This window comes from Cupressus sempervirens, chromosome 10 (genome assembly GCF_028749045.1).
Source record: "Cupressus sempervirens isolate cs-2001-9-10 chromosome 10, ASM2874904v1, whole genome shotgun sequence".
Classification (NCBI taxonomy): domain Eukaryota; kingdom Viridiplantae; phylum Streptophyta; class Pinopsida; order Cupressales; family Cupressaceae; genus Cupressus; species Cupressus sempervirens.
This window is the reverse complement of record NC_143127.1, coordinates 629,743,773-629,766,530: the sequence shown is the minus strand read 5'-3', so window position 1 is coordinate 629,766,530 and position 22,758 is coordinate 629,743,773. Positions and strand designations below refer to the sequence as shown.

The 22,758-nt window shown below is 35.9% G+C and overlaps 1 protein-coding gene across 21 annotated transcripts in view; it reads left to right on the top strand.

Moving 5' to 3' along the window:
* The window catches only part of LOC149535417 (cell division cycle 20.2, cofactor of APC complex-like), a 94,097-nt gene extending 72,500 nt beyond the window's left edge, over positions 1 to 21,597 (top strand). For 17 of the 21 annotated variants that reach the window (XM_089803061.1, XM_089803057.1, XM_089803053.1 and 14 more), the window contains 2 exons: positions 20,192 to 20,351; positions 20,673 to 21,597. The gene's annotated coding sequence lies outside the window, so the exon portion shown is untranslated. Of the gene's footprint in view, positions 1 to 18,099; positions 18,173 to 18,299; positions 18,419 to 20,191; positions 20,352 to 20,672 lie in introns of all 21 variants that reach the window. The other 4 variants (XM_089803047.1, XM_089803060.1, XM_089803049.1 and 1 more) reach the window with 4 other exon arrangements.
* The last annotated feature ends 1,161 nt before the right edge of the window (positions 21,598 to 22,758 follow it).

Sequence of the window (22,758 nt, the reverse complement as noted above, 5' to 3'; positions counted from 1 at the left end):
ATTAGGATGTATTGCTGCATATTATTTCTATCACTTCTATTTATCAGTTGTTATCTAGTCATTGTAATACCTATATTCTGAAAAATACGAAAAGAAACAACATTCTTCTGCAACTTCTGTCTAGCTCTATAAGATCAAAGAAAAATCTACAGGAAAATATAATTTATATAATTAAATATTATAGCAGCAATAGAGCAAATATCCATTTGGGATATTTCAATGGTATCAGAGCTTGATCTTGCTAGCCTGTGGATTTGATTACAAATCTATGCATCCAAGAGCTGAGATACACAGATCTTATACGTGCAAGAGAGCCCAACTTGAGAGCAAGGTTTTGGACTTGAACAGGGAGTTCCTGCTAGCCTATTGGGCTAGTTGCAGGCCAATACTATGACTAGAATGAGAAATGGGTGCTCTAAGGTTTCATCTTCGTCAACAGGTACAAGTAAGAGGCCTCTTGCTAAGGCTTTCAATGATGCAATAATGAGCAGGTACCATCGGTATCATTCTCTTCCTAAGGAGATACAAGACATGCTTGCATTCACACAATTTATGGGTATACCAGATGCCGAGGATGATTTGGTATCCAAAAGTTCATATCAGTAGCAAGGAAGGAAAGAAGAATCAAAGGATAGAAAAGATAGTATTGGGAGAGAAGATAAGTTAACAAAGGAAACACAGACTAACAATAACTAGCAAGAGGAATTACCAGATGGAGATCTTGATGGGGTATCAAAAGAGGATATTGAAGAGAGCCCTGCTCTTCAATGGCAGTCCACATCCTTTGCTTATGGATTTACATATGTCCATAAGCTTATTTTGGAGAGCCAACTGAAGGTTGATGAAGAAAATGTCATTGCAGCCTTGTCACATTTTGACAGTTCCCACAAGTTAGTAGTGACCTACATTTGGAAGGTCCAACTTGAGGGAAGACATAAACGTAAAGAAGAGGCTTCATCAATCTCTGATTTGCATGTGCTTAAGACAGCCATGGAGGCAATGAAGAATAATTACTTAAACCTCCTTTTAGATAGAGATCATCTTCTTGACCTTGGTGTTATTTACTCTATTGCTTTGAAGGGGAAAGAAGAGGAGATTGATCAACTTATTTCAGAAATTTTAAAGGTTAGAGAAACTTTGGGAAATTCTCAAGTAGCTTTCCTCATGGTAGAAAATCAGATTGAAGAACTGAGTAGGGAGTTGAGTTTAATCCATGCTTTACCTACAAAATCAGAAAATCAGTGGGAGGAACATTGTGTGGAGCTGAGTCTACTACATTCTACTTCAGCTCAATCAGAAAACTTGCCTCTTGCAATAGCCTGTTCAGATAGAGAACATATTCATGAGGTGAATGAGGAAGAGGAACCACTTGATTGATGATACATTATCCAGTGACACCAGTAGTTCCATTAATACTGAGAATATATAAGATGATTCCAAAGAAGGTATAGAGGAGGATTCCAGAATTCTGAATTTGGATTGTAGCAATTTTACTTCCCATTCTCATGAGTTTGTTGCCTATAGTCTTGAAGAAGTTGATGACATACATTCAGTCATTGCTGATAACCCCTTTTCCGAGATGAGTGCTGATTTGATTTTAGATAACCCACTCTTTGAATTGGATGATGAGGAGGCTCTTGATCTTGATGACACAAATGGTATAAGGAGCTCAATCTTGGAGTATGATTGTGAAGTTGAGCATACACTTGGTGGGCCGGCCACTCAAGAGCTGTCCCTTATGGGCATGGATGACACATATACTTCTGTTAAGAGGTGGCCTCATGGTTTCCTTGACGGGGCAGAAATAACCTTGCTGATTGGTGACTTTGTACTCTTCAATCCATTGAGGATTAGTGACTATTCTAGTGGGGATCTTATGACTCATCTGAGTTTTTCACTGTCTACATTAGGTTTTCAATAGTATGGGAGTGTTGGGAGGTGCCCCTATAAGTTAGTGATGGAGTGGGGAGTGTTTGTTTTTGATTGGAATTGGTTTGATAGTATGTTTGATATCACTTGTGGTGCTGGTTAGAGTTATGATAGTGAGATAGGGTGGCCATTGTTGATAGTTTTTGAGCATGGAAGTTATTATTCACCCATAGTTATGGTTTCCTACATAAACTGCATAAACAGAGGGTTGCTTGATAGTGATGGTGATAATATGAAGTTCTTCTACATCACACACAATATGACATGTGTTTTGTTATGGGACCCAGGTATTGATTCGCGAGATACATCACTTTACATAGACTTCCATATATTGCTTCATGGTTTGGAGTGTTTGGTGGGCATTTTTGTCAAAATGGAACAGCTGGTTGTATGTTTGAGAGATATGGAGGGTCGCATGTTGTTGTTGAGCATGTTATTTTGTCAATTTACCCGGATTGCATTAGGTGCAAGTATTGTTAGTAGGGACCTCATGGAGAGGCATTGGCAATATGGGTTTGCACATCTATTCAGACAGGTGCAATATGAATATGTTGCATTTTTTTTTGGTTTGGAATCCAGGAATCAACATGTATAATATATTTCTCCAGTGGATTCATGGTGAGATGTTGCACTTTGAAGATCTTGATGTTTATATCCGAGTGCTGCAACAAAGGACATGGGTGCATTGGTTGCACTTCGGCAAGTATTGTTATAATACTACGTATCATATGTCGATTGCTATGACTCCATTTAGAGCCCTCTATGGTTATGATGCTCTATCTTTTGTTGATTTGGTGATCAGTGACAACAGGGTTCCTTTGGCACAGGATTGGGTACAGGAGAACTAGAACATCATGAGATTTCTTAGAGAGAATCTTCAGCAAGCATGGAATCAACAGAAGGTCTATGCTGATTGATAGAAGATTGAGAGGATATTTGAGGTGGGGGATATGGTATACCTACAACTGTAGCCTTACCGACAGAGCACCTTTAAAAGGGGTGGAGCTGAGAAGCTTAAACCTTGTTTTTATGGACCATATAGGATTATCAGCCGTGTTGGAGAGGTTGCGTATGAGATTGAGTTACCATTTGGCAGTAGGACTCATAATGTGTTCCATGTGTCGTATCTAAAAAAAGCACTGGGACAACATATTATACCATCTCCAGATCTTGGAAGAGAGGGAACACCAGCTGAGAAGTAGGGTGATTCGAGAGTATCTGATTTGTTGGAGAGGTCTCCCTATAAAGGATGCCACTTGGGAGGGAGAGACTATTTCACAGCATCCAGCTTTGCAATTGCTTGTGGGCAAGCATCTCTGAGAGGGGAGGATTTGTCATGTCCCCTTTATAGCTCTATCTAGCAGTGACATGAGAGTTAGCCTACTATAGAGTCTCGTAGGCTGGCAGTGGTGATCAGGGACTCAGTCAGGGTTTTCAGCATCCGTATTTAGTATTACAGGCAGTGGTAGATTAGTTGAGAGCAGTTCTTTGATTTTAGGAGGCAATTCCTTGATTGTAGGAGGAGATTCCTACCTTGTAGGACGTGGTGACATTTCCAGAGTTGAGGTTCTATGAGATCATCCCCTGGTCTCAATTTCAAGAGATTTGAGTGTGTTACCTATATTTTAGGAGTATCCCTAGATTTGAGGGTGTGACTGCCAGTTGCCCAAGTTGTCCGTCATTAGTTACAGGCAGGTGACAAACTCAGTTTCATGTTTTAGAGGTGTTTAGGTTGTTCCTTGGCTACTTGTGAAATATTTTAATATATTTAAATATTCTCCTAAGTCATTTTAATAATTTAAATAAGGTTGGTATGGTTCTAAAATCATTTCCGAATTAGTATGTATTGCTGCATATTATTTCTATCACTTCTATTTATCAGTTGTTATTTATTCATTGTAATACTTATATCTTGAAAAATACAAAAAGAAACAACATTCTTCTGCAACTTCTGTCTAGCTCTATAAGATCAAAGAAAAATCTACAAGAAAATATAATTTATATAATTAAATATTATAGCAGCAGCAGAGCAAATATCCATTTGGGATATTTCACATATGAAGATCATATGGAGAGAATCAAGTGAAGATCGTATAGAGTAATTTGATCCCATCCCTACTGATACTAAAAATAACATTCAATACTAGGAGTTGAATATTATTGAATGTATACCAAGGAGTATTCGCCAGTGGCTTAAGTTACTAATTTGGCCATTGCAGGTGTTTTAAACTCTATGGTTTGAGAAACAAAAGGCTAGCTTCTCATGCAGACTTGAAGGATAAAATACGACATGATAATAACATATTTATTAGTCCTAAATCGAGACTAAAGTTGGGTTCCCAAGGGACCTCCTTAGCATGGAACGGAGGAAAATATTCATATATCTGAAAACATCTTTCACTGTGAAAAATGATCAGAATATTCAATGTTAGCGGAAGAAACTGAGCAGAGAAGTCCATTGTAGCCGTTTACTGTGGGAGAGCCTGCAAAAACTCCAAGTCAGCGTCCCTGAGGTTGATGACAAGGAATACTATCATAAGCTAGGAGTTAAATTCCTTTGACAAGAAGCAATATCAAAGGAGGCTGACTTATCTGCTATTAGACTAATTGGATAAAATTCCAAGCAAGATGTCTTCCATAAATAGGACAATTGATGTATCAAACAGGAAGAAGCTGCTATATTTGATGTAATGCAAAATTGTTCAGTAATATGAGTGGGAATTCTACATTGTGGGGAGAATGATAACCAATGTTCCATTCCCATTTAAACCATATTGGGAGGAGAGATGTGTTGATGAATAGCTTCATTCAGATAAATTAGGTGACACAATCTTCATGTTCTACTAATAACATACATGCATATGTATACTAATACAGTATGGCTTATATTAATACATATATACATATACATTATGCAGATCAGTTTGTTGTCATCATCTAACCAAGCATATCTGCGATTGGCTTTAGCAGATTGCTTGTTTCTTTTATGTCCTTAAATAATGATCCCATTATGATCATGATTGGACTATGTACAAACTTAAGTCTGATTAATTACCTTGCAGATCGGTGACTTGTTTAGAGGTTTCATTAAATAAACTAAAACACAAAACACAGATAGGTAATTAGTGCAAATCATTGCCAAATGAAGAGGTACATACTGTGTGGACATGTCTCCTGCACCCAATATTTCCCCCCCTTTGTTTTATATTTATACCAATATCATGTCAGAGTAAAGGGTATAGAAATCAACAAATGCTCTGCTATATCAAGATTTGTGCAATCATCTTCAGAATTCAGTTTTTATAAATATTGGATCAATTTTGCATACATTTGAAATATTATCAAGACCAACAGATATTCTGATAATAATCTGCAATTCGTAATACAGAGATAAGTAATTACAGAGGTCTGATTTAAAGTCATCTGCATTGACAGAAATCTGATATGGATTTGATTGCTTTCACATGGTATCAGAGCCTTGTTAAGGAAGATAAAATTGAATTTGAGATATTAGATTTCTCATAACAAATTCTATCTTGGAATCACACTACATTCCATTCTTGAGTGAGACCGTCTGAGTTATGATTCTTCAGATATTGTGTGGATCCTAGGACATTTGCATTGGGAGATTTTAGTCAGATGTAAGATATTTTTAGTACAGATTTTCTAAGATACTACCAATGCATTATTCCTAAAGGCCAAGAATATTATCGTGTGCATCAGAGAACTTATTTCTTTTGGGTATACCTGAATGCAGCAGACACTAGTATTCCTAAAGGTCATGAGACTTTGTTCAACTGTATCTTATTCAATAATTAAGACATCGATAAATGAAGTGATTGAATCTTCAGAGGCAGCAACAATTTCTTAAATTGGATGCTTTCTTTTGAGCAACGATTGTATTGAAATATTTAATTTGATCTCCAATTTGCAACGATGAAAGTGGTATTAACTCTAAACAGCTATAAAATTTATCATTCATGTAAAATTTCATCACCACTGGCCAGAAGTACTTCCCTAAGCTTGCAGTAGAATATCATTATATTTGACTTGCGCTATCTCAATGTTTGGGGGAATAAATGTATTTGTCTGAAGTAAACAGATGCTTATATAATATTTATCGCAGACATAAAAAAAAAGCCGATCACTTGAAATATAGATAAGAATTATCAGTGGTTATATTTAAGGCCAAAACAAGAAATACGATGCATACTGAGACTACTAGTGCGGAGCTCTTATGCTGCGATTCATAGCTAGATCCATATTGAAGCTTGCTTTAGCATATTAAATGAGAAAATTGATAAAAGGGAAAATTTTGGCTAATATAAGTATTGGTGTAAATAAGTATTCACTATTTACACTTAAGTTTACTTAGGATAATGCATATTTTTATTATTTATTTATTAGTCACCTAGGAGTATGTGCACTCTTGTGAGTTGTCATGTTGACAACATAGGAGTTCGCACCTCTTTTACGCACATCGTGTCTACAACACAGGAGTTAGCACACTAATTAAGCACATGGTGTCTACAACCTTCTAATCTTATCCACTCATCTAGAATGTTGGATAAGATGTGTGCTTAGTTGTCAATGCTTATCTTATCTCCTGGTTCTTTCTAGAGACATTCTAGGTGCTTCTTGAGAGGCCTTTATATATAGACACTCCTAGTGTGTTTGTACATCATATATTGAATATCACAACATCATATACTGAACAGAGCAATGTATTAGGACATACTCTGATTAATTGATCATATCCATTTTTGGTCTACAGTTGTGCTTGTGTTTGAGTTCTTAGTTCCTGGGTGAATTTTTCCCTTAGGCAAATTCTTACATGGTATTAGAGCTATACCAACTTCTTACATGGTATCAGAGCTCCTGCAGACTTTCTCATCACACAGCCGTTCGAGACCATTGTTGCTTCAGCATCGCAACCTGACTCTGGAGTATCGCTATCATTGGGAGTGTCTAGAGTCAGATCTGACTTTGCCATTGCATCCGGAATGCTGATTCGGTGAAAATCGGCTATAAAGTCTACCCTTGGCCAAAGTCAATTGTGAGGCAATTTTTTTTTGCAAACCGGCACCCGAAGGACCGATTTGCAGAATTGGTATGATCATTTCAGATCTGTACTATTTTTTCAGATCTGCTTTTTTTCATCTACATTTTTGCTTTTTTTTTCGGATCTACATTATTTTTCGAATTTTTTTTGGCCATAGGGCCATAAGAGAGATTTTTTGCAGGTGAAAATTGAAGCTTGCTGGTGCAAATCAGATATTTGCATCACATTCAAAAGGTCTAAAAACCTCCAGATCAGATTTTGTTTCATCCAAATCGGACATCTGAGGCAAAATCTAGAGCCATTTGATTTTTGGAGGCATGATGGCGATTCAAAAGAAATAACAACAGCAGTGATTTTCAAACAGCGATATCTCCCTCATTTCGTAATCTCATTTCGTGATTCTTCTATGCAGGAGACTCCTTTTTGCGATCAATTTTTTTTGTGTTGGGGTAGAATTTCGTAATCTACACATTGGTGCAAGTGGTTTGAGATCTCTGTTTCTGAATTTTTCTGCAACTCCAAAATCCTGATTTTTGCCACTTAAAATGCTTAGTACGGGCTCATTTGGACTCCAAATCAGGTTCATTTTTTTTGAAAGTGCATATTTTTTTGTCTACTTTCTAGATCTGCAATCATATTATAGGTTCTCTAGACAGAAATACTACTTTCAGAAATAGGTCCTAAATTGGCAAGTGGCTATCAAGTGCCTAAATCATTCATTAGGGGGGTTCTTTGATTTTTGAAGGTTATCTTGATTGATCTCATGGAGTCTTGTCAGATTTGTCAGTCTGGTGTTAGACCACAGTTGACAACAAGAAACTATCACAAATGGAGGACTTTGATAATTGACCATCTAAGAGAACATCCATGATTGCTTCCTTATCTCTATTCAATGCCACCACATTTTAATTGGACATATATTATCAACCTTAATCAATTTCTGCATAAAAGTATGGGTAAGGAATCTTTTGGTCCTCTTAGATTGGCACATTTTCCTTGTAATATTTGGATGTCTATTTGGGAAGCATATGGAGATCCTTCTGATCCTCCATCTCCAGAGGACATTCTACATCCAATCATTCCAACTATGGTTCTTCAACTTCAGATGAGATCACACCTCCAGCTCCTGTTGCCCCTATTGCTCTAGTTTCAGCCAAAGATGCTTTAGATTTAGTGCAACAAGACCCTTTTTGTCTTCCTACTCTACCTTCATGCGACGACTTCCTTCCCGCCCTTGCAGGCTTGTTCATGGAGTTTCACATTGAAGATGTGGGAGACATTCTTGATGACATTCATCTCCTTTTTGAGGTGAATTCTTTTGCCGTAGTGACCAATTCATGTACTTTAGCACTGCAGGGTATACATGGTCTTCCAGGTGATGATTTCTTGCCAGATATTTGAGCTCTGTTCTTGAAGTCACACACAACGGTTTTGGGAGACTTTTATGATGATCTATCTCTTCTCTTTGTTGAGGACGATTCTTCTACAATTGTTGCGAGGGCCCACTCTGACCCTCAAGTCCATTCTCTACATGATCAATCCTTCCAAGTTGGCGTGATTGTGGATTCTTCTTTACAACATCTATAGGATGTCTCTTTCACATTTAAGAAGACTGTTGGTTTCTTGAAGTAGGTTCTACCACACTCCTTGTTCCACATGGGGACTTTTGAATAGGTTTCAGAAACATCGTTCATCATAGAGATTCCTTCTCCATCTAGGAAACGTATCTCACAGGTACCCTTGCATTTGTTTCTTCCAAAGGGGAGGAACATCATCCAGCGGTCATGGATCAGCTTCTACATTGGAGCATTTCTCACTGATTGGCACACTACTTTTAGGGGCGGGGGACTACCTCGTCTCCTTGTTTTTGGAGGGGAATTTTTCCTCTTAGGGGGTTTTGTCCATCTCCCATTTCTCTCTTGTATATACTAGATGTATGTCGTAATGGGGGTTACTTGATTACTCCATCCATCCATGCATCCTCATTCATCTCTCTTTTTGGGGGAGGGTTTTTCCCATGAGGTTTTCCCTCTTTCCCTGCTTTATGAGAGATTTGCATGTGCATTATGTACATGGGTACCTAACATAGCCTAGTAGCTGGGACTCATTATGCATTTCATCCTAGAAGTCATAAGCTTAAGTACATTCCCCTAAGTTGCACTTAAGGGGGGGTGTTGGTGTAAATAAGTATTCACTATTTACACTTAAGTTTACTTAGGTTAATGCATATTTGTATTCACTATTTACACTTAAGTTTACTTAGGTTAATGCATATTTTTATTATTTATTTATTAGTCACCTAGGAGTATGTGCACTCTTGTGAGTTGTCATGTTGACAACACAAGAGTTAGCACACTAATTAAGCACACGGTGTCTACAACCTTCTAATCTTATCCACTCATCTTGAATGTTGGATAAGGTGTGTGCTTAGTTGTCAATGCTTATCTTATCTCCTGGTTCTTTCTAGAGACATTCTAGGTGCTTCTTGAGAGGCCTTTATATATAGGCACTCCTAGTGTGTTTGTACATTATATACTGAATATCACAACATCATATATTGAACAGAGCAATGTATTAGGACATACTCTGATTAATTGATCATATCCATTTTTGGTCTATAGTTGTGCTTGTGTTTGAGTTCTTAGTTCCTGGGTGAATTTTGCTCTTAGGCAAATTCTTACATGGTATTAGAGCAATACCAAATTCTTACAATAAGTATCTCCATAGTACGATAAAAGCATGGAGATTGCCGTAAACTATGGTGCTGCAGAATCAATGATTACAAGGAGAAAAAAAGTTGTTTATTAAGCACTATTGCAAACATAAACAAATATTGATTAAGGCAACAATCAGACAACATACAAATTAAGACAAGAGTGATTAACATTAGTTAGTAGCTGTCAAGAGGATTATACTAAGGGGTGTGATTTGTTTGAGTGTTGAAGAGCTGCCACCTCATACTCGAACCTCTTCACAGCTTATTAAAGGAAGGACAGACCACAATGATCAATCATTGGAAAATAAGAAACAAAACTAGAAAAGGAGATATTTTACTGATCACGAAAAAGGGATCAGTAGGAAGGAGAATATATATGGTTGTTGGTAGACGTCATATAACAACAAATAGGTTTGGTGTAACATATATGCTATCAAAGTTTTACAGAAAATTCTGTATGAATGCAATTGGGACTAATATACAGTCTGATAAAGCATGCTGAAGTATAAACAATAGTTGTTGGAAATTACATATGCATGAATAGTACTTCCCAGATTTTTGGAATCTATCAGTTTTGAAGGAAATTGCATGGCCTACAACATTTGCTTGTAACAATGATAGTGGCATCAGGAAGTTTCAATAATATCTTCATTGGAATCAAACTTAACATTTTATCTTTTGATTCCTATAGTTTCGTATGAGGAGTTGGAGATCAACAAATAGTAGGTCTAAGATTCAAAGCTTCTTGATGCTTGCTTTGAATTTTTGAGGCAGATATAGAACTATGAGACCAACTTCTTCATGGATATATGCCTTTCTTCAAATCATAGAGATAGATAGAAGGGATATAAAATGAGGCTTTCTGATCAGCAACTTCATGGAGATGTTCGCCAAATCAAGTTTTGGTGGATGACTTGGGAAAGATCTTTGTCTATTACAGTTGTCCTATGGCACACTTGACATCATTCTTTAGAGCAATAGTCAGTTCCGACTTGAACGCATCCATGGAGTAAATTTCCATTGCACCTTCAGGAAAAGTAAACAAGCTGCTCTAATGAGCTGGCATATTGATGGAGGAGACTAAATGACTAAAGTATGGAGCTGAGGAAAGCAAAATGAATGAGGCATGTAATCAAGTCTAACCTCTATGTTGCTAAGTGTTTATGTATGTTGACTGAGGGAAAACCAAGAAAATGGCACCAAGGTTAGAGTACCAGATGTGTCTGAGATTCCTTCTAACAAGGAGTAGTCTCTTTTCATAAAAAAGTTCATGCAGATTATAGAGATGGAGAGCTTGCAATACATTTAGTTGTATGTCTCATTCTTTGCAAGCAATGCAAAGTAGATGGACATCCTCTACAAATATGCAAGTTGATATCATAGAAAGTTCATGTGATGTTTAAAATCACCCTTTGAGAGGGTCACGGTGATGATGTGAATATTTGAATATTCTTGAATCCTACCTTACTAAGAGGGAATATTAAAATTAGCTCAATCAAATTCTAGCACATTAAATTCTAATATTGTACGAATGTTGTACTTGTAGAGAGGGAGACACCAGTAAGAGAGTCTGGCACATCCGTGATAAGTAAACTTGGAAGTCAGTTACACGGAGTTTCAAGAAGGGAGCCACATTAGCATGAATGTATGGAATCAAGACAAGTATACTTTTGTACTGAAAGTTGCTCTTGTGAACAATGTTGTGACTATGAAACTAATAATTCATCTCCCTAATGTTGAGACTCTTACAAGAAGATATTCTTCATGATTGGGGTATATGAATAGGACATGCCTCCGTGACAGAGGGGGCATCTAGGGGATTTGCTCAAATTGACATCCATGGATCTTGGTCGTATTGATCTAGAAGAAATAGATCACATCGATATGGTTTCTCTTGTAATTAGGAGATCTTTGTGTGAATACCTAAGTAGTGATATTCCTAGACAGATGGATACTAGTTGGATCAAGAAGCATTCATAATGGATCCTGTGTGAAAGTCATGCAGTTTGAAGGATGAAGACACATCTAGATCAGTTTCCTTACAAGTGATTCTTTGAAGAGGAAGGATCAACACTGAAAGGGAGTCTAAATAACCATCTCAGGTAACTTTGGACGAGGAGGCTTGAAGATTGATACCTAATTTAGGAGTCTAACAAAGAGGCAACCTTGGACAAGGAGGACAAAAGGTTAGCGTTCACTTCATGAGTTCTTCTTTGTAAAGGAGAAGTTCAAGGCAAAATCCCTCTTAATGCATTCTTTTCTATAAGAGAGAAGGTTGAGGTGAAAATCCTTATTCCACCCTCTAATATGGTTCATGGTGAATGTCATATGTGTTGTGACTCTATGACTTTATAGGCCCCCCTATGTACATTATTGAGAGGTGACAATCTTTTAGATAATGCACACTTGTATCTAACATTGTAAGGTGACGACTTTACAGTGTTTACTATCATGTGACTTGATATTCATGGACATGTTATGATAGTTAGTATCTCTAGGACATTTTGATCGACATCATGAGATTTGATATCAGTTGTAGATCATTACGATCTTTATGAGATAATCATGGTGGATATTATGTGACATAATATCCATGGATATGCCATGATTTGTTATGGTAGACATCATGAGACGATGTTAGTGTACATACCGTAACATGGATATATATAAGAAGAATGCCATGTGACTTGATATTCTTGAGCATATTATATCCTCAAATATCACGAGTTAGGTGATATCTCTCTTCACAATAGATGAGCCTATTGTGATTTACATATACTTGGTTAGATGCTTTATCTTCCCTAGCTAAGAGGGAGTGTTGATGAATAGCTTCATTTAGATAAATTAGATGACACAATCTCCTTCTTGTACTAATAACATATGTGCATATGTATACTAATACAATATTGCTTAAATTAATATATATATACACATATACATTATGCAGATCAGTTTGTTGTCATCATCTAACCAAGTATATATGCGATCTGCTTTAGCAGATTGCTTGTTGCTTTTATGTCCTTAAATAATGATCGAGTCATGATCCTGATCAAACTATGCACAAACTTAAGTCTGATTTATTACCTTGCAGATCGGTGACTTGTTTAGAGGTTTTGTTAAATAAACTAAAACACAAAACACCGATGGGTAATTAGTCAAATCGTTGCCAAATGAAGAGGTACATATTGTGTGGACATGTCTCCTCCACCCCATATTTTTCCCCCTTTGTTTTATATTTATACCAATATCATATCAGACAAAAGGGTATAGAAATCAACAAATGCTCTCCTATACCAAGACTTGTGCGATCATCTTCAGAATTCAGTTTTTATAAACATTGGATCAATTTTGCATACATTTGAAAAATTATCAAGACCAACAGATATTCTGATAATAATCTGCAATTTGTAAGACAGAGATAAGTACTTATAGAGGACTGATTTAAAGTCATCTGCATTCACAGAAATTGGATATAAATTTGATTGCTTTCACAAGATGGAAGAGAAGAGACACCTTCAGAGTAATATCAGAGTATCATCCGTTGATTTGATGCATATGAACCTTCATTGGAGCAACTTGTATCAAGTATGTCTATGTGCAGAGGGACATTCTTCTAGGAAAAGAAGAATGATGCATTAGGAATGTTGTTGAGGCATATTTGGAACTATGAAATAAAGACAAATCAATGGGGCTCTTCCTTTGAAGAGGGAGAAGACTACAATGACCTAATGATGGGGCTAACCTAGATGACCTAATGGTAGTAGTCCAAAAGGGAGCAACTAGAGGATTTGTGATTAGTTGACATCCAAGGATTATGGTTATATTGCTTAAGAGGGAGTAGATTGCAATGGAATTTTGTGTTAATAGTTCTTTTAAGAGGTAGAATCAACATTTAGAAAATCTTGGACAAAAAGGTCAGCAGGTTGATGCATGTACTTGGAACTTCAGGTAGAAGCTACATTATTATGAATATTTGGTACCACCATGGCTGGGGATAAATCCAAAGCTTATTGCATTTACTCTTGTTACTATGAAATTAGAGAAGTATATTTGTGTACAAGAAAACTACTACTATGAATAATGTTATGATCAGAACAGAGAGAGTTGCTAATGAAGTAGATCATGGAAGGAGAACTTCTAAACAAAGTATATTATCACAATATTATGAATGACTCATATTCTCACCAAGTCTCATACCAAGTGAAGTTTGTGCATTTGGAGACTATCTTGGAGTTATGAAGAATGAAGCCCTTGCTAAGGAGTCTTAGCATCAGTGATTTCTTGAAATATGCTTTATTGGATTCTTCTTTACAAGAGAGAAGCTTAAAATGAAACTTTTGTTCCTTTCTTTGGGAGTAGATATTGCAGATCCACCATTTGATATGTTGGACACCATGACAATAGGACGTGGTAAAATTTGTGGTGACTCTATGTAAACTTTTGATGTCATGTGTATGACACAATGACAACACTATATGTGAGAATTCGTGGTGACTCTATGTAAACTCCTTTGTCAGATGTGTGATTCTATGACTTTATGGGCCCCTTGTGTACATTACAGAAAGGTGATGATCTTTCTGATAATGTACACTAGTATTCAACATTGTAAGTTGATGAATTTACAATGTCTACTATCATGACGAATATCATGTTTACTTGATATTCATGGAAATGTCTTGATAGTTACTATCTCATTGACTTATTGATAGATATCATGCTGACTTGATATCAGTTGTGTATCAATATGTTCTTTATGAGATAATTATGATGGATATTAGATGATGTAATATCTGTGGATATGTCGTGATGAGTTACGGTAGACATCATGCGACGTGATGTCAGTGCACTTACCATAACTAGAATACATGAATATCATGCTAACCTGATGTTCAATATACTCCTTGATATCACAAGTGAGGTGGTATCTAAATATGATACTTAATATCTCTTGAGCATTTTGATGAATATCATGAGAGGTGATACCTATTGTAGATCATTATGTTTATAAGATAATCATTGCATGATGTGCTATGGTAAACATCATAAATGTAATATCATTGCACTTACCATAACTAGGATATTTGAATATCTTGCTGACTTGATATTTAATATACTCCTTGATAGAGTGATGTGGTATCTAAATTTGTTCATACTTAGTTAATCGTCCCTAGCTAAGAGGGGGTGTTGAGGATATGGTCGCTACGATCAAATTATTGGACCCTATTTGTATGTATGTATATATATGTGTGTGTGAAAATATGCTTTACAAATTTTGACACATATATACACATCTTTGAATAGTCCATAATATATGAGATAATCAACCAACATTATCATATTCAACTGAGATGAACATGGTGCATATTAATATTGAGCATTCTATGAATTACAAATGATTGAGATATAAATCAATTTATGGTTGAGTTGCAAGTTATGCTAATAATACTTTGATTATTTAGTAAATATTAATTAACCCTATTTAATCACAACTCTTTGTAATGAATGGTATTGGAATCGGATCTTGATGTGATATATAAATGCCGTCTAACAAAGGAGTATAGACATTGTGATTGATAAATGTTCTATACCTTCCTGCATTCTGAATGGTGCAGGGTCACCCCTCAAAGACAAAGGCATGATGAAGACTCCTAGCATGGACGATGACAAGAAGACATGTCTGAAGGTCAAGTGGAAGGTTTTGGAGCCAATCATGGCTATATGTAATAATCAAACTCATAAGATATATGCAATTCCTTAAGGTCTTGATAAAGTCTTGAGCAAAATTGAATGTAATGGGAGGCCAATAGTGCCCAATAGACTAAAAAGGGGTTAAAGTGATAGTAGACCTAGTTATGTTCTACAAAGAGATTGATCAAAAGTTTGATAGGTTTTAAATTAATTAGAATGAAGAAATAAGAGTTATAAATTTGAATTTCCAAATTATAACGATTAGTTACCTTTTGGAGGGAAACTAGTTTTAGAGCCTTAAACTAGTTTGTAACAAGTTCCAATCGAATGAAATTGGTTGAGTAAGTTGTCATGCACCCTATATAGCCTGATCAAGCCATAGGAGCAAGTGCAGTACGGATTTGAGCAACGTTTGTACAGACAAATTTGAGAAATGTAATAGAAAGTCTTATTTTCAATAATCTTTGCTTTTCATTGAGATCAGTCAGTTGTTTTGCACTTGTGATGGTTCAAAGACATCTATAAACCCGTAAGGAAGTCTGGTGAATGCTTTGAAGCCTTTGTTCATTCATTCTTGATTGTTTACAAGAATTTTCATTTTTTCTTTAACAATTTTGAGTTTCTATTTGAAATGTTGATCATTCCATGAATGTAGGAGTCTGATTCTCATGGAATGATCATGTAATATGTACACAACAGTGCTAACAAGATTTTGATAGGAAAGTTTGAAAGTTGGTGATCACCATTGGAGTTTGGGTGTTTGAAGGACACTAAATTTGAGCAGGAGATCTAGCCATTGGAGGCCTATGTTTTATGATTGGAATAGTTAATACATGTTGAATAGATGGTGTACTAACTTTTATTTGATTCTGGAAGTGATTTCTTGGTCGGATTTGAAGAGGCCCTAGATTTTGACTCAATTTTGTGAGGGTTTCATAGAAAGCATATATCGAGAGTTGCTAGGTTCAAACTAATTGAAGAATCCTTAGTTTAAGATAATTTGTAGATATTGTATCGAGGGGATAAGTATTCCTTATAGCTCCTTTGTAAATGAGGGGGTTTTTATGCCTAAAAAGAGGCCCACAGTGTAACAGCCGAGACATGGTCCAAAACAACCCCACCTAATATTTTGATATGTTTTAGAGAAGCCAAATGGGTATCCGAATATGCAATTATTTGGCTGGTGCTTTGGAAATGTTTGGCAAAAAACGCAAGAGGAAGCATTTGAGGGCTAATTGGGGCTTGTAGGCCTAGTAGGCAGAGTTATTATTTGGGTTGGATGGGCATTTGAAACTTTGTAGACTGGTTATTTGGGTTGGATTAGGGGATTCAAAGCCCTAAGAAGTCATTGGAGAGATCAAGTACTTGATTTGAGCAACCTAAGCCTTAAGGTTGTGTTGGGAAACTTGTGGGAAAACACATTGTTTGAGTATTTTTTGTCATACAACTTGGAAAGGCCCACCTTGCTTTGCATCAGTGAAGATGATCATATTTGTAGAATTATATTTATCCTAATATATAAAACTATCCTACATTAACACTTGCTCTATATCTGCTTGTGTATATTATCAATATGGTGATTCTTTTGACGATTCCTATCTCTTGGGCTATCTCATTTTGGAGGGGACACATCGTACAAAGGAGGAAGCATAAGTAGCTATGAAGCCATGCTTGTAGAGACACCTTGAGTGGCTTTGGGAGGCCAGATGAAGTATTTTGTGATCCTAGGTTGGGCGAAATGACTCAAGGCGCCTTGTATGGTCTCACAATTTGTGCTCACTAATGATGATTAGATGGATAGATAAACGATTGAAAAGGATCTCATATGTGCATTTAACTGTTATAATAGTAACTTGGAATTTCATTTGTATAATATTGGCTTATATGTACATGTATCTTGTGAATCAGTATTACTGATATTTATGATTTCTTTGCTAATTTAGAACACTTAGAGCAATGAAATAGAAACAAGAACAACAAAAAAAATAGACACCAGATATATCTCATGGAAAACTTCGGGTAAAAAACCCATGACATTAAAAAGCTTTCATTAACAGATTGTGGGCACCAACCCAGCTTTCAAGAGTGAGCTAAAGGCACCAACCTCAAGCAGAGTAACAACTCCAAACTATAACTCAACAATCACTGAAACTGAAATAGAACTTCATCACATAGAGTAGACTCCTTATTAAACTTAGTATCTCAAACCCCTGTAATTCTGAAAATTACACTTAACTCTGCTTATAAAAACAACTCCCTTGATATTCAAAACTTCAAGCAAAAATCACCCTTTGTCATTGGCACTTCAACTTCTATATGGAGCCATTCATCACCAAAACTGTATCACAAGAAAACAGACTTGTTAAAAGAAATATTCAAAAGCCCTGCTCAAATAATAACTCCTGAATATTAAAAAGAAATATGACTTCCAGATTCCATTCAGACTTCAATCTCACATCCTAGTCTTCAAAAAATAAAATAAAGTCCTGCAATGCCCATCTAAGAATAATCTTAACAAAAGCATGTATGCACCTGCAACCACATCACTTGATGCATTACAAAAACCTAACAGCCTCCACGTAATTCTGAAACCATCCATGATATCTTATCGCACACCCCTTTTTTACCATGCATTTGTTTCTTTATTTAACATGACTCATACCATTTATCATTAGTGTTTTAAAACCTTTGTTTGAATCTCCAGCCAGGTGTTGTGAGAGTTGGAAATAGAATCAAGGACAACTCCATCACTTCCGTCTTTATTAGAAACAACTGAGGTAAATTTTTAATTAATTCAAATCAAATCAGTTTCTTTTTCTTTGTCGTCTCTCTTCCTTATTCTTTAATCTGCCACACCACACATTACCGTTAATAAGATACACTAATCTGACATATGCTAAGCAGGCACACAAGAAGCTGATGTGGATACACAAGCAAGCTACTTAACCAGGCTAGCAAACAAGTAGCTCAACTAAGCAAAGACCTCAAGCAAACACACATGCTGGTCAAGCTCCTCAAATTAGGCAAGCTCCTCAAGCTCCTCAATGACATCAATGATATCCAACATTCTCCCCCATTTTGTCATTTATGGCAACCTAATCTGCAACAAGTTGGAGATAGAAACCAAGCAATTCAGTGAAACAAAGTACAAACTGCTGCCCTCGCCTTACTTCCTTTGATATTAATGACCGAAACATGTAACCAAACTGCATCCAATTGCCTATCCTCTGCCCATACAAATTTATGTACAACAATCTATGATCAGATTTGAGATCCCATATATGTTCCTCAACAACAACATCCCCAATTCTCTCATAATTAATGTGAACAGATTTCATAATCTACCATGCTTGCACCATTGTAAGCATTGCAAGTAAAAATGTCCGACTTTGACCATATAGACAAGCCATTATAAATTATTAAATCAATAGCTGCCAAGGTTCAAAGGAATCAGCTGTTCATCGTGGTTGACTGTTCTTCAGTAGAAAGTAAATATCACTCCATGCACAAAAAATTGCTTGCAATTATTGGAAGTATTCAAGCTTTTCAAATGTTCATTTATGGTTCTAAATATTTGATAAGATCTGATCTATAGCAAGTTTGAGGATGTTTTCAACTCTCAACAGCTGCCAAAGTTCAAAGGAATCACCTATTTGTGGTTGACTAAGTGAAAAAAGGACCCATATTTGAGAAATGAGTGAACTCATCAAAGAAATGTGAAATATTGAAAAAAAGTGAATGAAATAGATGATAACCAAGCTATGCAACTGATTGTAATATTGTTTCGACAACCTTTTGTTATATATCAGTCCCCAGTGCCCTTCAATGCAAGTAATGATGAAAACTATGTAGGCGAAAGAAGATAATATCAAAGGAGGGTGTTATATTTTGGAAAATATTTTGATAAGATAAGATTTTCAGAAGGGAACAAGGCATAGACCTGTCACAAGAAATTGATTAAACTTAATAAGAAGTGCCAGAATGAAAGGAGAAAGTGGCAAAAGGTTATGTAGAAACTGGAATATTTGTGGAAAAAATCGACCTAAATTCAATTGAATTCAACCCGAATTGCTCCAGGTGCTAAACATGGCATAAAATTTAAATAATATATTAGGAACCCTAGTATCATTGTTGGGCACTATGATATATGGCCTTATGAATGATCACTTACTGGCTACACAGAAAGAACAGGTAGCATGATCTGGCTGGATTGCCTCAAGGGCACTTCACAGATTTCCCACAGTTCTACCTGCAAATTGCTACACATCCTGTGACTCTTGAACTTTGGGTTCTGTCTGAGCCAAAGGTCAGGTTTCATCATGAGGCCACTATCAAGAGGCAATTTTCATCATTGGTTGGATGAACTGGATATTTAGTGCCTATTCATTAGTAGTTGTTTTGTTTAATTGTATAGACCAAGTTTCAGTTCTTGTAAAGATTGTAGGATGTAAATTTCAACATTCAGGTTTTGCCTACAGGAGAATCAATGACCTGAAGTAATATAATTAGCCTCCCTTAATGTGATAATATTGTGCTACATATTTATGTGCATGTTGTGTAGAGAATCAGAACAGAACTAGTAGAGGAATCGAGTACTTCAAAAGATTTCTTTACCTCAAGTACCTGTACTGTATGTCTGAGAAAATCTCATGCCCAATGGATTGTGGAAACCTGATAATGTTAAAAGTCATTTACTGTTTCACTGTTTCACACTTGTCTAGATACCTTAAAATTATAGGATATAAGTGTTTTCAATATTGTATTTAATCAGTGGCCTTCATTTATTGGTTTTGTAGGATGGAGATGGCACTGTGCAGACATGTTCCCTTTCTCAACAATTTTATAAGGGTGTCAATATTCCGCTGTCATTAAGAGCAAGATCTGTGGAACAAAGACAATAAACATCTGGGTAAAGTCAAAACAAGTTCATTGATGCATTGCCAAACCCTGTAAATGGTAATATAATTGATCTGAAGCATTAAAAATTTCAGCCTCAGAGCAAGAAAAATTAACAAATAGCTAAGCTGAAGTAATTTAATTAGATAACGTGGATATGAAAATTTTGTACTACATAATTTTTCTGCACAATGAGTAAAGAATCAGAACAAAACTAGTAGAGCATTCAACTACACAGTTTTTTTACCTCAAGTACTGTACTGTATGTTCTCCGAAAGTCATTTGCTGTTTAACACTTCTATCTAGATACCTTAAACTCATAGGATATGAATGCTTTCAATGGTAAATTGAATTGGTCACCTTTCTTTATTGGTTTTGTAGGATATAGATAGCGTTGTACAGACACGTTCCCTTTCTCAATGTTTTGTAAGGTTGTCAATGTTCTGCTGTGATCAATAGCGAGATTTGTCGGTATGAAGACAACAAACATCAGGGGAAAGTTGAGAAAAGTTCATTAATGCATTGTTGAACCCTGTAAATGGTAATATAATTGATCTGAAGCAAAAAAAATCTCAGCCCCAGAAGAATCTCTTCAAACTTGTCGAGTTACCCACCATAGCAAGAAAATCGGGTCAGTTTCTAGCATATATTAAAGATGATAGAAAAGATAATCACGTGGATGAGTGGTGGTGGCGGTTGTTTTCATTGATAATCAATGAAGTGCTGGCCTGTTTGTTTTACAGTTGAGTGCACCTGATTGCTGAGAAATATGAGTGTTTTGTCCATCTTCTGATGCAGATCAAGATTTTCTCTTGTTTCACATTATTCCGGTGATCCTAGAGCAAAGCAGTAACTTATAATAACAAAGGATCTGTAGACATTATCCAAGGCCAGGTCAATATGGACTGGCATTGGGCTTTGTTCTCTCAAAATCAGTGCCATTTGGCTTCTTTCTCTCTAAATTAAAATTTTATTCTCCAGTTTTGGAGCTTGAACAGAGTGGCTTTGTTGTAGTTTCCTTATGACCATTTCTATAGGGACATGTCAAGCTCTTTTTTGAATGGATGTTTATCACGTGCTTATTAGAGAGTTGCAAGTTTGACAGCATAAGAGTTAATATCTTGTTCATAGATGCGTGCATTGATTATTCCTTGGAGACATTAGACCTCTGCTAAAAACTGTTGGCTATGAGTAGGAATAAGTAGTACAGCTTCACTCAATCTGTCAAAATCCTGCAGATGTCATGAGTCACATTATTGTACATGAATAATTAATTTGATGTTATATCTTATCTGGCTTTTATGTATTTTTGACCTATCAGAGATAGGGAGACACAGCAACAGTGAGGATACATGTATTTTTCTTTCTTCCAAGTATAGATTTTCTAGCTGCTGCTTAAAAATAATGAGGCAGGTAGTCCTTTTCGTTGACTGACATCTTGGTGTAACTGCTTGTATGAATTTTCAAGTTTATGTTAAGACCAAGGTATCAGGCTATAGTTCTATTTGGCAACACTATGATGTATAGGACTTGTCAATTTATATGTCCTATTAATGCTATGTGGAATTGACGAGTTTAAGTTTAGTTTTCATAACTGTACGAAAGTTAAACAATTGTCTTTTGTTTTGTTGGCTGTTTGTGAAGCAGTTTAAACTTACAATCTTTTTATCAACTATTGGAAGACTGTCAGGATTATAGATTAAAATATCGGATAGATCTCTGCGAGAAGTTACGTAACTTCCTGGCAAGAAAATATCGCAGAGCACTGGCAAAATATTGGGAATAAATAAGAAACTTTTTGCCTGTGGATGCATATACACAGCGACAGCCCAAAAAAGGGCAAGACATTATTTTTTTGATTGCAAAACGGGTTTGGAGAGGAGAGAGAGGGTAGACTATTTTGATATCGTACTTGTATTTGCTTATAGTTTTACAATGATAATTTCCTATTTTTAGTTTGTTTCAGAGTTCAGACTATGACTACCAGCCATCAACATTCCACATGAGGAAGCAATTTTTTTATATTTGCATTTATAGATCAGTTAGTTTGGTTTGTTGACTCATTTGCTAACTCATTAGATGCATCTCCTTAATGAATTTTGCAAAAAAAATGCATTTCTAATTAAATTTAAGCAATTTTTTAAGTACCCGATATTTTCCTGATGAGTTTCTGACTTATCTCTGATCTCTATTTTTGCCCTCGATGATAAGATGGCAAATTGCCGATAACGATATTTGAATAATGTGTGAATTAATGAATTATTAGCTAATAAACTTAATTTCACATAAAGTTCCCAAGTGCGGGATTGTATGCTATCCTTTCATATAGAAACTTTGTTTTCAATTAACTTGATATTTGTGCCAGATTTACACACATTTTGATATAACATGGCAGTTTATGTTAAATATATCCTTAATTTATTTCTTATTTATGAAAACTTTAAAAGCAACATACATAATTATCAGC